The following is a 16,760-nucleotide window of genomic DNA, read 5'->3' on the forward strand; positions in this document are numbered from 1 at the left end:
TCTGATTCTTTCATTCTCAGTTGCTTCACTATCCAACTCTTTCTTCCACTTTGCACATTCTTCTATGTACAAGTTGATCTCTTTCTGCTTTGTCATCATGGTAGCATTCATCATCTTCAAAGCTTTCTCTCTTTCAGAGTTAGTCTTCTCCAAACTATTCACATGTCTGTTCAATACATCATATGACTTTTTCAAATTCTTTACATCAAACAACAACTGTTCTTTCAACTTTTCTAACTCACTAAACCTCTCATCTTTTTCTATACATTGTTTACAAGACTCTAAACATGTAAGACAGGGTTTTGTGACTTCAACTATCTTTTCTAACTCCACAATCTTCTCAAATTCCACTATCTTCTCCACTTCAACTGTCTTCTCAATCACTTTGACTTCTTTCAATTCTTTTGCAGCTTTCCTCTCTTTCAGTTTCTTCAATTTTTCTGCAAAATAAAATTCAAAAGTGTCAGAAGATAAATGCGTTTTTCCAAGATTTATCTGTTCCATCTCTTCATCACTATCACTTGTTTCTGATGAACTGTTTTTAGATGAAACAGATCCTTCATCTTCACTTTTCTCTTCATCAGATAACACTTCCATCCATTCCTTCAGCATTTCTGGCTTTTGAATAATATGTGCAATAAATGCTTGAACATTTGAATCAGCTGGAATAAACTTGTCCCAGCTAAAACCTTCAGCCATTTTTTCATCATCTTGATCAACGATGCCATAATAAGCTTTCCTGTTTGCATCCTCAATCATTCTTCCATGTGCCGTTTGAGCTTCTTTTTGTTGATTCGGTTGATGAGTGATCTGCTGATAGATAGTTTTCCTATAATAATCATCTTTCCCAGACGACTCCTTTGCTCCTCTCGGCTCCTGATTCTTGCCCTCTCTTTTAAAGTGGCCTTTCTCCCTGCAACGAAAACATACAACTTTAGATTTATCAAATCCTAGATTAGAAAGGTTTGCATCCAAGAAGTCATTTCTTCCTGTAATCAATCTAAACTTTTCTGCTCTCCTCAAAACACTCGCTAAGGCCCATTTAATATCCATTAGTTCCAGATCCTCTGCATCGATTTGGTCATAATCTTCCTTTGTAAGCATTGGATTACCAATTCTTCCAGCAATCAACCCTTCATAAGACTCTAATGCAGTGACCAATAGTCCCATATGATTCTTTACAATCTCTTCAGAATAAATTTTTCCATTTTGAAGATGTAAAGCCACATTGCACTGAATTAGATGACCATTTCCAGCAGATGAACTTTGAACACTTGGAGGATTCACCGTTGAGAACCCACTAGTGTTGACTGATCCTTGACTGCTTGGTGTAGATTGATTTCCAGCACTAAATGCAGTTTGTATCTTTGGACTGGCTTCAGCAGTTTGAACATTTCCTTTATAGTACAATTTAATATCTTGTTGATGAGTAGAACTGTTCATTCTAGCAATTTTCTGCTGCTCCAGATCCTGTGCCTCCAACTTCTCTATAAACTGTGCAATCGATAACCTGCTAAACTGTCCGGAATTCTTCAATATCATCAGATATGTACCCCATTCCTGTTGCGGTAATGCATCAGCAAGTTTTTCAACCCATTCTGCTGGAGTTTTAGTAATCTTCAACTGTGACATGGTGCGTACGAGATGACAGTATCTTTCAATAAAAGTCTTTGTTGTTTCACCAGGCATGCACGTAAAAAGTTCAAACTCCTTTTTCAACAAAGCTGCTTTACTCTGTAACATTTCAGTACTTCCCTCAACTTTCTTTCTAAGAGCTTCCCAGATAAAATAAGCATTTTCATCATGTTGAAGCAACACAAAAACATCCTCTTTAACAACTTGTTGTAACAAATTGATCATCATTTTTTCTGCTTTATAAATCTCTCTTTCTTGCTCCGTGAACTCTGAAATGATTTTACCAACTCCAATTGAATTCTTTGGCCTCTCATATTCAGTTTCGATGCTTTCCCAAGCTTTTAGATAATTCACCTGAACCCAATTCTCAAACCGTTTCTTCCATCCGTGATAATCCTCAATTCCCATAAGTTTCGGAGGTTTTTGCATTGTTCCGGTTTCAATCTCCATTGTCATTGTCTTAGTAATGTCGGATGGACTAGTCGGGGTTGTAGCAAACGCATTGTAGAATTCAGTATCCATGTTTCGGTAACAAAGAATTTTTCAAAGAAGCTTTCAAACTAACTGGTTCACCTCGTAATACACCTGTATCACCTGACGTACACAAACAAACAAAAAAACACAATCAGTTTAAACACTTATCAAAACAACTGAGTCAAACTGAATCACTCAAACTGATGAATATTTTGTGCGAACTGAAGATTGACAAACTGTGCGGATTGCTATGACCCGGATCAAAATCAAACGATCTGAAGACGTTCAATTCATACGAACTGGTTCAGTTTCAAGCAAACTGAACTGAATTCAAGTGACCTTTTCAAACGACCTGGTTCACAAAAACACAACTTGGACTTCCAAACAACTTGTCCTTCTTCCAATTGGACTGGTTCACTACATATGAACTGATGGACCTTTCAAAATATTTGAACCCTAAATGACCGATTATAGTAATTCAATTAAAGATGAAAATGAAAGTGGCTGACAACTCCAATTACTCAATTCACTTGCACATAATCAAAGAATGATTGGGCCGCTTTATGACTTATTAGTTCAAAACCCTGTTATATCGGACAATGATTGGGCCGACAACAATACAACAATCTGTTATATCGGACAAACTTATTTGTTGAATACCCGACCAATTAATGTTATTACTTTGATTGTGATTGGGCCCTAAATGAGAACCAATTACTATGATTGGGCCACACACTTTGAATCACATGCACACCTGAGAACCGATTACTATGATTGGGCTGCACACTTTGAATCACATGCACACCTGAGAACCGATTACTATGATTGGGCTGCACACTTTGAATCACATGCAATCCTACCAACCTCACATGCAATCTTTTCTTTGACTTTAATGAACCGACAAATTTTAATGTGGCCGACAAACACATAAATTCACATGGCAAGTCTTACAACATTTTGCTAATTGGACCGATGAACTTTAAGTTGGCCGGTGATCTTTAAAGCACATGAATTCTGTTAAAATCTCGTGGCTGACATCATGTAAAAACATATGATGATTGGACCGTTGGAGCGAAACCACCTCGATATGTGTCTCTGAAGTGAAATGAGCACTGACACAAGAGCGAAATAGGTAGATGTTCAAATGAGCGAAACAGTTAGATGTCCAAATGAGCGAAACAGTTTAATGTTCAAATGAGCGAAACAGTTAGATGTCCAAATGAGCGAAACTTGATGACCTTATGAGCGAAACTACTTGATGTCATTATGAGCGAAACTAGTCACTTGGGAGGTCATTTGGAGCGAAACTAGTCACCTAGGAGGTCCTTTGGAGCGAAACTAGTCACTTAGTGGTGATAGATAAGCGAAACCTGATGGTCAAATGAGCGAAACTACTGAGTGTACGTATAAGCGAAACCTAATCAGATCCAATTTTAGTACATTTTTAATTCCAATTTCAATGCCAAACTTTCAGGGATTTGTCTATGATCAATAACACACAATCTGTGAAATTTTGAGCGAATTTCGACTGTAAAATCTTGTTCTGATGAAGAAAGAATGAGTAGAAGTAAGAATTTTTGATGAAATCCAGCAAATCTCCGTAGAGCTCCTCCTCCTGAAGCTCTGATACCACTTGTAGGATCGTATACTGACCCGAACGAGTCTATCAGAGGAGTTTTGATCAGATACAGGTGCGGAAAACAAGTACCTGGCGTAGAAACAGCTAGATCCTCACTTAAATCACACTTTTGATTGATATAACAGCGTTTGCATCCAAATCTCACACCGGCAACACCTCGGTATGGAAAACAAGAACGTTACAACTGATTTCGCTCAAGACCCTATTTATAGTATTGGTAGTTTCGCTCATATGTACACGTACATATAAGCGGAACCTCTCATGTCCATATAAGCGGAACTACTCATGTCCATATAAGCGGAACTACTCATGTCCATATAAGCGGAACTAGTAGTTTCCCACATACGAACATAGTCGTTTCCCACATACGAACATAGTAGTTTCCCACATACGAACATAGTAGTTTCCCACATACGGACATATCGGGAAATCTCGTACAAAGTGCCCTAATCTAACATTCTAAGACAAAGACTCGATACAAGACGAAGTCGACAGATGTATGCACTAACAAGTACGAGGTGGAAGCAATGTGCCCTAAGCGTGGTGGATACGCCGCTGGTACTTCCTATATATAAGCATTTCTGACATGTTGCCAAACTTCGTACAACGTGCCATGTGAAGGTCGTGGGTTTTGTGGTATTGAAAACTATGAGAAACTTGAATCTTGACCTTGTGAATCTTGTTGAGTTTTAGTCTATTGTGAGTGAATCTATATTGTGAGGCTTCGTGAATTTAGACTTATATGGTCCTCTTATTGGATCTCTAGGATGTCTTCTCGAAAGCTATCCGACACTCTCAGGAAATCCAGGGAGAAGTCTCAGAAAAAGATGATGTCATTCATGGCCGACCAGATTGCTCGAGTCGTGCCAAAGATCGTCTCTGAGCTCCAGGGATCAAACACACCACCATCCTCTGTGGACTCCAAGGCTGAGAAGCAAAACCCTGTAAAGTTCAACTACAAACATTTCATCTCTTGCAACCCTAAGTCTTTATGGGCAGTGATGGGGTGACTGCTATGCTCGAATGGTTCGACAGCATTGAAGTTACCTTCATTAACAGCGAATGCCCAGATCATTTGATAACTAGGAGTGCAACTGGAATGTTCCAAGGCAGAGCGTTGGAGTGGTGGTCAAATGAGAGAAACATCCATTTGAATGAAGAAGCCTATGCTCTTCCAGGGGCTGAGGTGCGAGAACTCATGATGCTCGAGTTCTGCCCTCTTCATGAACAACTGAAGCTTGAAGAAGAGTTTTGGCATTTGAAGCATGTTGGCGATGATAATGTGGCTTATACTACCCGTTTTAAGCAGCTGAGTCTTATCGTTCCTCACTTGGTTTCAACTCCTAAGCGAATGATACCCAAGTACATCAATGGTCTACCTCCTGCTATGCGTGATTCTATTGAAGCAGCTCAACTGGAAACTATTGAAGAAGTCTATCGACTGGTAGCAAGTTTGAACAACAACCGTGTGCATAATAAGCAGTTCGCTACTCCTGCTCCATCCAAGTCTGCGAATCAAGTTACCCAGCAGCCAGGCGGTAGCAAGAACAAGAAAAGGAAATCCCAGGGTTCTGGATGTAATGCTATTACTCCTGCTGCAAACCCTGCTGCTAAACCTGCTCCTGCTACTGCTGCTGCTAACCCTGCTACCCCCGAAGCTAAGAAGCAATACACTGGGTCTCACCCAAAGTGTACCACTTGCAACTACCATCATCCTGCTGCTTCTGCATGTCGTCTGTGCACCAACACTAATCACTATGGTCACACGACTCCTTACTGTCGCCAAGCTAACCCGGCCCCGCAAGCTCAACAAGCCCCAGCTCAGGCAGCTTTACCAGCACCTCCAGCACCTCTGCAGAACCCAAGGCAAGTCAACGGTGTTCGTGCATGCTACAAGTGTGGAGATACTACCCACCTCCGTAACCAGTGCCCTCAGCTAAACCTGGAACAGCAGCCAGCCGCTCGTGGACGAGCGTTCAATCTTAATGCAAACCAGGCTTGTAATGACAATGACGTTGTCAATGGTATGTTTCTCATTAATAATCTATATGCTTTGCTTCTATTTGATACTAGTGCCGATAAGAGTTTTGTGTTTGTGGAATTCGAGTCTTTGATAAACTGTACACGCTCTAAGTTACCTAAGTCGTTCTCTGTTGAGGTCAGTCAATTCTTGTGAATTCTATCATGTGTGATTGTTCCTTGATTCTCAACGATCACGTCTTCTCTATTGATCTTATACCTATGAGATTGGGTAGTTTTGATGTTATCGTTGGCATGGACTGGTTGCATAAGAACCATGCCGAGATTATTTGTCATGAGAAACTTGTTCGTCTTCCTCCTCCATCTGGTGATACCTTGATCGTCTATGGAGACCGACCTTCGAAAGGACTGAGGTTGATGTCATGCACACAAGCGAGCAGAAGCTTACGTAAACAGTACCCTGCCTTCTTGGCCCACGTGGTGGAACAAAAAGGTAAGGGGAAGAACATAAGCAACGTTCCAGTGGTGTGTGACTTCACCGATGTCTTTCCTAAAGATCTTCCTGGTCTTCCTCCTCCCTGATCCGTTGACTTTTGTATTGATCTTGTACTGTAGGATCGTTATTGACGATCAATTGAGTCAATCTGAGCTAAACACCACTGTTTATGCAGCGGAAATACACAAACTGCTTGAATCTACCCAGAATGGAGTAGAAACAGAATGCAGATTACTTTAAACACGTTTTCTCATTTATATTTCTCAGAAAAATTCGGCAGCAGTTCGGCTACACGGTCAACATTCAGATACGGAATGAGAAAACAACATAACTATATATAGGGGCCTGATTTCGCTACAAATGACACTGTGTCATTTCGGGCGAAATCAGAAAGATGTGATTTCGCTCCAAATGACACAATGTCATTTGGGGCGAAATCAAGACATTACAATTCAAACATTACAAACAGCCCCCTATACATTACAAAACATACATAAATGACCCCTAGACCCTATTACAAGCTTGACTAAGACTAAGACGCAGACTTTAGACATTCGTACACCAACAAACTCCCCCTTGGATACAGCCGCAGTCTTCAGTCTTGTCTTCGGGTCTTCAGAGTGACTTGAACGATTCTTCTCTAGGCTTTGGCTTCTTCCTAAGCAAGTTCCTCAGCCTGTCATTATCTTTCTTCCTTTTCTTCTTCAGCTTGAATATTCATCCATTTACCTCTGTTTTCTTCAAGCTTTTTATGTTCACGTTCAGCTTTCCTCTTCTCTTTCTCTTCGAGCGACCACCAAGTTGACTTCCATTTACTTTCAGAGTTAATACCTTTCTGGAAGCAAAGAGTAGCAACTCTTTGAAACTGCATCGCCTGATCTTTATCTTCAGCCTGATAGTGAATCTTGTTAATGAATAAACATTCAACATCTTTTGCTGAGCAGTTCACTAACCACATCGGGTCATAAACATGTATTTCTCTTATCTCACTACCAGCACGATAAGTAATGAAAGCCTCAGTCGAGATGTAACTGTATACCCAGCCCAAAAATCCTTTAAAGAAATCATGCTCCATTTTTGGCACTGGTATGTTTTTCATCATCTTCGGCCTTTTAACATTAAGAATAATCTCTTCGACTCCTGTAACTGGATCTACCCTTCGCACTCTCTTTGGATAATGCGGCTTCCAGTGTCTAAACTCTTTCAACGATTCAAACTTTATGTATCCCCACATTGGAACATCATTCTTGCGAACAGGATACCCTAAAGTTCTTACTTTTGACAGCTCCTCCACATCCCACCACAGTAATGACATTATGTCATATAGACGTTCAAAGTATTGCACTCCAAACTCCCTTCTGATCGCGTATGCATTAACATGAGGCAGGAAACCCCAGCTAATGATGTCACCCAGTGAAATGCTTCGATCCCTCTGATAGAACTTCAACGGCCTTTTGAATTTTCTCTCGTGATTGTCTTTAAACCACTTTTTCCGTTCTTCTTTCTGCATATCCTTCGGAGTACCATCGAAATTTTTATCTTTTAAGATTTCAGCCACTTTTCTTCTCAACTCATCTCTATTCTCTTCTGTAAAGAACTCCATCAGCGTAGGATACTGAGAAGTATCTTCACTAACACTCTCATCATCTGTGCAATCCACAACCTCAACCCTGTCATACATGTCAGCATCCTCAACATACTTATACTCGTATTCTGGTTGGTGGTTGATGTCGAATGCATTTAATTCTTCCTCAAAGTCAAACTTGAAATCAGGATCCACCATACGCGTCATTTCTTTGATCTTTTCCAATGTATACGTATGAAAGTGTTCACCTTCTTCCCTGTAAGTATCCAATCTCAGAATTAACTTCTCAGCATGTTCAACATTTTGAGTATCACCAGACTCCCCCTTTCCATCAGCTTCCCCTGTCTCTTCATTTACAGAATCATTCAGAAAATCATCAACAGTTCTTTCACTGGAAGCTTCAGTTACTTTAATTCCCATACCACCTTGAGCATCGTCATCGTCATTATCAGAACTATGACTGCTAGCCGAGAAGACTTTCTGATCATCGTCATCATCCTCATCATCACCCTCTTCCTCATCACCCTCTTCATCTTCATCCTCCTCATCATCTTCCTCATCATCATCAGCAGCAAGATCTTCTAGAATTACAGGTTCTTCGAAGATTGCTGATATGGAAGATATGGGAACTGGATTCTCAATCACTAGGGATGGAACAATTGATCTCTCAACAGCTGCCACACTACTTTCAATACCCTTACCTTTATCTTTCATCTGCTCGTTGATTTCACCTTGGCATTTTGCCCTAAGCTCTTCAACTTGTATCTCTTCAAACTTTTGTTCAACTGACGTTCCGAGCATACTTTCAACAATTTTGTTCAACATATAGAACTCATGCTCTCTAAATGCTTTCGCCGCTTCAAGCTCTTTGTTTTTCATCTCGAAGTACTTGTTCTGCTCATCTCTGCGAGCTTTTTCTTCTTCAAGTTCAGCCACTCACACTTTCAAGATATCAATCTCTGATTGATTAGTATCAATCTTCTTCAGTAATTCTTTGTTATCAGTCTCCAGTCTCTTCACACGCATTTCAAGAATTTTCTCACGATCAGAGACTTTCTTACTTTCAGCAGCTAGCTTTTTGTTTTCATCCAACACAACACATCATCCATCTTCTTTTCAAGCTTCTTAACTTGTTCATCATTTGCAAAGCCAAAATTTCCAATATCTTCAAGAGTATCATGAGGAATATGAAGACCTTTGTGCCCAGAAGAACCAGGTGTTAGTTGAATTTGGGTGAGTGGTGGAGTTTGAAATATTTCTTGAGATGTAAGCATGGTTTGTTGTTGTGGTGGTGAGAGATGTAGTGGTGAAAGATGTAGTGGTGATGGTTGTCTGGGTGGTGTAGGTTGTTTTGGTGGTGAAGGCTGTCTGGGTGGTGTTGGTTGTCGTGGAGGTGATTGAACTGGTGATTGTGGTGTTGGCTCGGGTGGTGGTGATGGTGGTTTCCTGTATTCTTTGGAAGGTTTCTTCTTCAAGACAATCTTTGGCTTGGAAATCTTTGGAGTAACTTTCCGTATCTTTGGAGAAACAACCTTCTTCCTTTCCCCGGCTTTCTTTCTACCACTTGAAGGTGATTGTGATTCAGAAACATGTTGCAGGGATGGCACATACGGAGCATCTTCCTTTTCTTGTCTTTTCCTCTTTCTCAATAGTTTCTCTTTCTCTGTCGCCTCCTGAATTCTTCTTAAACGTTCAGCTTCATCTACTTCATCTTCCGAAGAACTCGAAGAGCTAGTAGTGTCTTTATCAACATCATCACCTTCGATATCATCAATAACCTTCTCTTTGTCAGCTTCCACATTAACTGCTTGATCAGACACTAAATCATCAACGTTAAGCATCACTTCATCAATACCAGCATATGGATCTTCTTCTGCAGTAACAACCGGCTCATCTACCTCAGGTTCATCAACCAATAACATCTTTATCACTTTCTTTTGCTTTTTCTTTGGTTGTGATGAAGACCCCTCACCCTCTTGAGACTTAGGGGTAACCTTTCTACCTCTCCTCCTCGGTTCTTTGACAAACCAGTCAATTCTGGTGGTTTTGAACTCCTTAAGTGTTTTTAGCTCTTCAGCATAAGCTGCTTCCTTCATTTCTTCTTCATTTCTCCAGTTTTGATGATCAACTGGATTAGGATCAACGTAGTTTTCATCCTTTATAAATCCAAAGAATTCAGCACCTGTCTTTGGTTCAGGGTGATTTGGGTGATATCTTGCAAGCTGCTTTAGCGAATCATTGCTCATGTGTGATTGCACTAACAGATCATTCTTCAAATCACGTTCAATCTCTGGATATGCATGATCGATCATCATCTGCACAAACCTTGGATAACACCAAGTCCGACTCTTTGTAGTGATATTCTCAGCCATGTAGTGAAAGATAATATGCGAGAAGTTATATTTCTTGTTCAACACCAATGCAGTAACCATGTTCATCTGATAATCGAGCATTGTATCGTAACTTCCCTTAGTATGGCTAAGTGACATCAAAATACAATGAATAAGAAACTTGTAGGGTTTCTGGAATTTTGACTTCAAATAGTTTCCAACATTCAATGCACCCTGGTAACCCATTCTGAGCATACAACCTTTTACCATCCGTTCTGGAAACTTTGTTGGCGACTCTGCATCATCCGGAAAATTCACAACCTCACGAATAAGCGCCTCAGTAATCACAATTTCCTTCGACTGATTATTCACCTTCACAATTGAATGAATTGCTTTGTTTTCTTCATCATACTTTGAATGCTTCCAGAAACGCTCAATATGTGACTTGTACAATGGACGTTGATCAGTCAAGGCCTTTTGAATAGGAATACGACCCATGAACTCCAAAATACTGCTAAACTTAGCAAATTCAGTATTTTTCTGCACATCCAAGTCACAACAGCTGTTGTGAAGTGGATCAAATATCACACTTGAACCCTGCACATCAACACAGTATACAATGGGTCCATACTTAGAAAATTTCAGCATCATAACAATCACAAGATCAATTACAAGCGAAATCACTCTAAGTATGTTAGGAGCAAAATCAACCATGCACTCAGAAACGAAATCAGATGAGATACATTGAGCAAAATCAGGTTAACTTTAATTTGGTCGGAATCAGGTTTACACAGTTAGGAGCGGAATTAGGTTTAACATTATGAGCGGAATCACTAATACACTCTAAAGCGAAATCACAGAAACATCAATTTGGAGCGGAATCACATGAAAACTCTCAAAACTGATCAAATGATGAAATTGACACGGTTAACTTGTTAGACTGAAAATTCCGACACTTGGGTTATGTTTTAATTTCATTATCGCCTTCTCAAACATCCTAGATCTAAGATTTTATCATCAGGTTATCGACAAACACTTAATCTGATCAGATCTGTGACAATTATCATACAAATACATGACCTATACACTAAACTGACAACATATGTTTGATTTCATGTTAAGATTTAACAGTTAAACGCCCTAAATCTAGGTTTCTTTCAACAACAAACGCCGACAGACATGAAATACATGAATCTAAGTCAAATCTGACAGTAATACTACCTTGCCCATGTTAATAGTTGAGCAAACCAACTAATAACAACAAATCTACAAGAATTTGGGCAGCAATTCGGTAGGAAAACAACGATTTAGGGGTTTCGCTCAAGATCGCTGAGAGAGAATTCTTTGGGGCGAAATCAGACAAGTGACGTAGGAGCGAAATCAGATGGCTTTTATAGTCGCTCTGATTTCGCTCAAAATGGCCCAATGAACTCTCGAGCGAAATCACCTTGAAGCTACGAGCGGAATCAAGTGATAAGCAGCCAGGAGCGAAATCAGTTTATAGTGCAATTAGGAGTGAAATCAGAATATTAATTTTAAAAAATTTTTAACATTTTAACCTTTTCTGATTGTTCACCTACACACCCAGCTAACCAAGTCCAAGTGAATGACCTTGGTCAACTGTTTGGCCTACCAAGTCCAATTTAATGACCTTGGCTGACCAGATTATGAAGTACGTTGATGTTTAGATCTGAAAACAGTTCAAATTAATGAACTTTTGAACATTTTGAGCCTTCAAACACTTTTCAAACTGTCAAACAATGTACCAATCACAGTTTAGCATCTCCTGCTTACCCAACCCTTCATCAAACAGACATGATCTGCACAAAGCTTTGATCGACTGATTCCCAATGTCGGTTGTCGAAAATAAGATGAACAAATAAAATCTTTTTGGATTTTGTAACAAGACAAACTGAAATATGTACACACAATCTTTTTGTGAGCGTGTTAGGGGATCATATCAGCTGCTGACTAGACACAAGCACCGTTAAGCTATAATTTCATACCAAGCCTTAAACAATTCGCGTAGATTGTCGATATACTGATCCTCTTAAATTCTCACAGAACTTTCAATCTGTCTGGGATACGGAATTAATGTTTTAAGACTTAAACCTCTACATGTGTCCCACCTCAGTATATACTCCCGTATCCAGATCCCAATATTCAGTCTTACAGGTGAGTATACCTAGATAATATCTGTAATGGGGTGTAATGCGAGGGCCGTGAGAGCTCAGGTCGATACTTCCGTATACGCAGAGAGATGACGGCTTCGACTTTGGTGGGTCCCCTTTGGGGATCTTCTTTACAACAGCACATGATTATCATTTTGCAATGTTTAATCATTTTTTATGCTGAGGGGAGGCTTTACAAGTAAAGCATATGCGTAAAGTATTATCCGGGGACTAGGTCAGTATTTCCATACAGCAGAAGTGTCGGGATAATACCCTAGATATCACTAAGCATAAAGACCTAGTATCTCAGAATAAGGGACCTTTCAAACGAGATTTCGGGGGTTACCCATATATCCTGGAGGTGTTCCCCACGTAAACGCAAGTAAGTTTTAGATTTATATCCCAAACTGATCTACTAATTTTGCAAAAACCTATCAGCACATCTTTAGCGAGACTGCTTAATTGCATTTTAACCGTTACATTTCTTTAGCGTACTGTGTCCGTCTAGCTGATGTACTATCATTTCCCCTATTATACACAAACTCTTTTTCAAGTTTTCTAATGTTTTTGGATTTTTGTAATTTTATCATGTTTTTGTATTTTTCTACGAATTTCTCACCCTAAAACTAAAACATATTTTTGTGTTTTTGTTTTAATCGAAAAGCAGAAAATAAACTGTACAGGAATTTGACAACACGACATGGTTCACGTCAGATCGATGTCCTCCTCGGCTTCACATTCTACTACCCTCCCAGAACTCAGATTTTTTAACCCATTCAATTTTAGAAGATAGCAAAATCTCTTTTTGTCAAAGGGTTTTGTATAAAAATCAGCTTTCTGATCATCGGTGTGTATGTGCTCAATCCAGATTAACTTCTTCTCGTGACAATCACGGATGAAGTGGTGACGGATTTCGATATATTTCGTTTTTGAATGGTGAACCGGGTTTTTAGTGATGTTTATAGCTGCTTCATTGTCCACATAGATCGGAGTATCCAAGAATTGCAAACCGAAGTCGCGCATTTGCTGTTGGATCCATAGGATCTGTGAGCAACAGCTGGAGGCTGAAACATATTCAGCCTCACACGTAGAAAGCGCCACTGCGGTTTGTTTCTTGCACTGCCAGGTAACGAGTCGAGTTCCGAAGAACTGACACCCAACAGTGGTGGACTTTGCGTTCTGCTTGCAGCTTCCAAATTCAGAATCAGCGAAACCTGACAGGGATAAGTCCCCCGAGCGAGGATACCACAAGCCGATGCTTGGGCAGCCTTTCAAATACCGTAAGATATGTTTGACAATGGTCAGGTGTGACTGCTTTGGGCTCGACCGATATCTGGCACAGAGACATGTCGGGTACATGATGTCAGGCCGGGAAGCTGTGAGATACATTAGAGATCCAATGATTGATCGGTACAGTGTCTCATCCACTTTCACTTCACTTTCGTCTAGAAAAATCCCGTGGTTCTGTGCAAGGGGGGTTGTTGCAGGACTGCATTCAGTCATGTCGAACTTGTCAAGCACGTCCTTCACGTATTTCGTTTGGTGAAAGAAGACTCCATTGGGCATCTGCTCCACCTGCAGCCCGAGGAAGAACTTCATCTCCCCCATCGAACTCATCTCAAACTTTTTCTTCATCACTTTCTCAAACTCTTTACAAAGATCGTCGTTGGTGGAACTAAAAATGATATCGTCAACATAAATCTGCACGATCAACAAATATCCTGCCACTTCCTTTGTGAACAAAGTACTGTCTACTGTCCCTCTGATGAACCCGTTGCCCAATAGATATTGGGAAAGCGTCTCGTACCAGGCTCTCGGGGCCTGGTGAAGTCCGTAAAGCGCTTTGTCCAGCAGATAGACCTTGTTTTTGTGCAGTGGATCTGTGAACCCTGGCGATTGTCCCACATACACCTCTTCTTTGATTTTTCCATAAAGGAAGGCAGATTTGACATCCAGCTGGTATACTTTAAAGTCTTTCCATGACGCGAACGCCAGGAAGATCCGGATTGCCTCGAGTCGAGCAACAGGCACGTAAACTTCATCGTAGTCGATGCCTTCTTGCTGACTAAAGCCTTGTACCACCAGTCGTGCTTTGTTTCTCACCACGACACCTCTGTCATCCCGTTTGCACTTAAAAACCCACTTTGTTTTGATTAACTTTTGGTTCTGTGGCAGATCGACAAGTCTCCAAACACCCAGCTTTTCAAATTGTAACAACTCTTCTTGCATAGCATTAACCCAACTATCCTTCGTCAAAGCCTCTTTGTAAGTCATGGGCTCGATCTGCGAAATAAAACACTTTAATGAGAATTCTTCTTGCAAATGAGCAACAGAAGAATAAAAACATGTAAGAGCTCGGTTTATTTGGTCTCGGGTTTTGACACCACTTTGCAAGTCACCAATTATTTGCTCTGACGGATGGTAAGACAATGTTCGAGGCATGAGAGTGTCAGGCACATTCACTTCCGATTGTAAGTTCGATATATCAACAGTTTGATCAACGGTTTGATCCTCATCTTCCATTGAAGTATCATTTGCTTCCTCGTCAAAGGTCAGAGCGAGTTCCACCTCTGAGTCATCAGAATCGTCAAATGTTGGAGCTGGTTCCTCTGGTGGTTCGTGAGCTGTTCCACTTGGTCCTGTTTCATCATTGTGAGTACCCTCGGTGGGTGGAGGAACCACTATCGGTCTAGGCACTTGCTCCTGTGACATATATTGCTGGTACTGGTACAGAAGTGCTAGTTCCTCGTCACTCGGCTGAACCGGTAGTTGAAACGACTCCTAGAGCTTGTCGTAATCAAACAATAATCTTTTTCTGGGAAGTTGTGGTGATGGAGTATGCTTCTGACAATCCACATGCTGAACTTGAATCACTTTCCCCAGGCACGGTACGAACACCCTCTTCAGCGGGCTTGCGTAACCTACAAAGAAACCCTCATTTGATTTAGCACCAAATTTTCCATTCTCATCAATAAACGTACACGAAGACCCAAATGGCTCCAGAAATTCAAGATTCGGCTTATATCGGTGCAGCAGCTCAAAGCATGTCCTTTTGTACTTTTTGACAGTGAGTACACGATTCAATGTGTAGCAGGCTGCTGATACTGCTTCGCTCCAGAAGAAAATCGGTAGTTTGGAATCGGTCAACATTATGCTAGCTGTCTCTATTAGAGTCATGTTCTTTCGTTCAGCAACGCCATTCTGTTATGGAGTATACGGCGCACTGAATTCATGAAGAATTCCCTTCTCATTGCAAAACTCGTACATTTTGTTGTTTTTGAATTCCGTTCCGTTGTCACTACGAATTCTCCGGATTGGCAGCTTATACACCGTTTCCATCTTCTTGAATAACACCATCAATGACTCAAAAGTTTGATCTTTTCTTTCTAAGCACACGACCCACGAGAATCTTGTAAAGTCATCAGTCACCGCCAAGCAGTACAAGTCTCCACTGATGCTCTTTACATTGACAGGCCCGAAGAGATCCATGTGTAATCTCTCAAGAGGTAACCTGATCGTATTAAGTATCTTCGGTGGGTGTGACTTCCGAGTCTGCTTCCCCTTTTTACACGCTATACAATCATCAGACAAGTGAAAATTTTTTAAGTTTACACCTTCTACCAAATCATTGTGTACTAGAAAATTCATTTTACGAACATGTATGTGGCCCATCTTTCGATGCCACATAATTGTTTCTTTTTCCGTTGCTTTTGATTTTGACACAAAACATTGTTTTGATGAGTTGTTGGTGTTGCAAGGCTCAGATCAAGAATATAAAGGTCGTAAACCCGTGGAGCGCGCAACAACACCATCTCATCAGGGATTTTAAACCCTAGTTTTAAAACCACACACTCATTCTTTGTGAAATGTACACTGAAAGACTTATCACATATTTGCGAAATGCTAAGTAAATTGTTTTCCAACTCTACGATATAGTTCACTTTGTTGAATGAGATGACACCATTCGTCAACGTTCCCTATCCAACAATTCTCCCGCCTTGATTTCCAGCGAAGCCCACATAACTTCCATTTATTGATTTGACGTCGTAAAGAAGAGCTAGCGTCCCTGTCATATGTCTCGATGCACCACTTTCCATGATCCACTTCGAAAGGATAGACTTGGGCAGCCCCTGCAAACATCAAATCAATTTATTCAAACAATGACGCCCATGATTTCTTTACCTCAGAAACAGTACCAAACACTACATCACACTTCTCAGCTATCTTAGGAAAGTTAAATGTGACATTTTGAACATCATCTTTCACAACTGGTTTTACTTTGTTATTAATCGGGGGAAACTCAGCAAGAAATTTATCAATTTCAGTTTCAAACTCGACAACATCATCTTTTAAAACCTTTGTTTCATTTTTCAAAGCATTTTCCATCTTTTTGACTTCAACAGATGGTTTCGACTTCGCAACCCATGATTGATTCTCAAAAATTTTTGTT

This window comes from Helianthus annuus, chromosome 14, assembly GCF_002127325.2.
Source record: "Helianthus annuus cultivar XRQ/B chromosome 14, HanXRQr2.0-SUNRISE, whole genome shotgun sequence".
NCBI classification, from domain to species: Eukaryota; Viridiplantae; Streptophyta; class Magnoliopsida; order Asterales; family Asteraceae; genus Helianthus; species Helianthus annuus.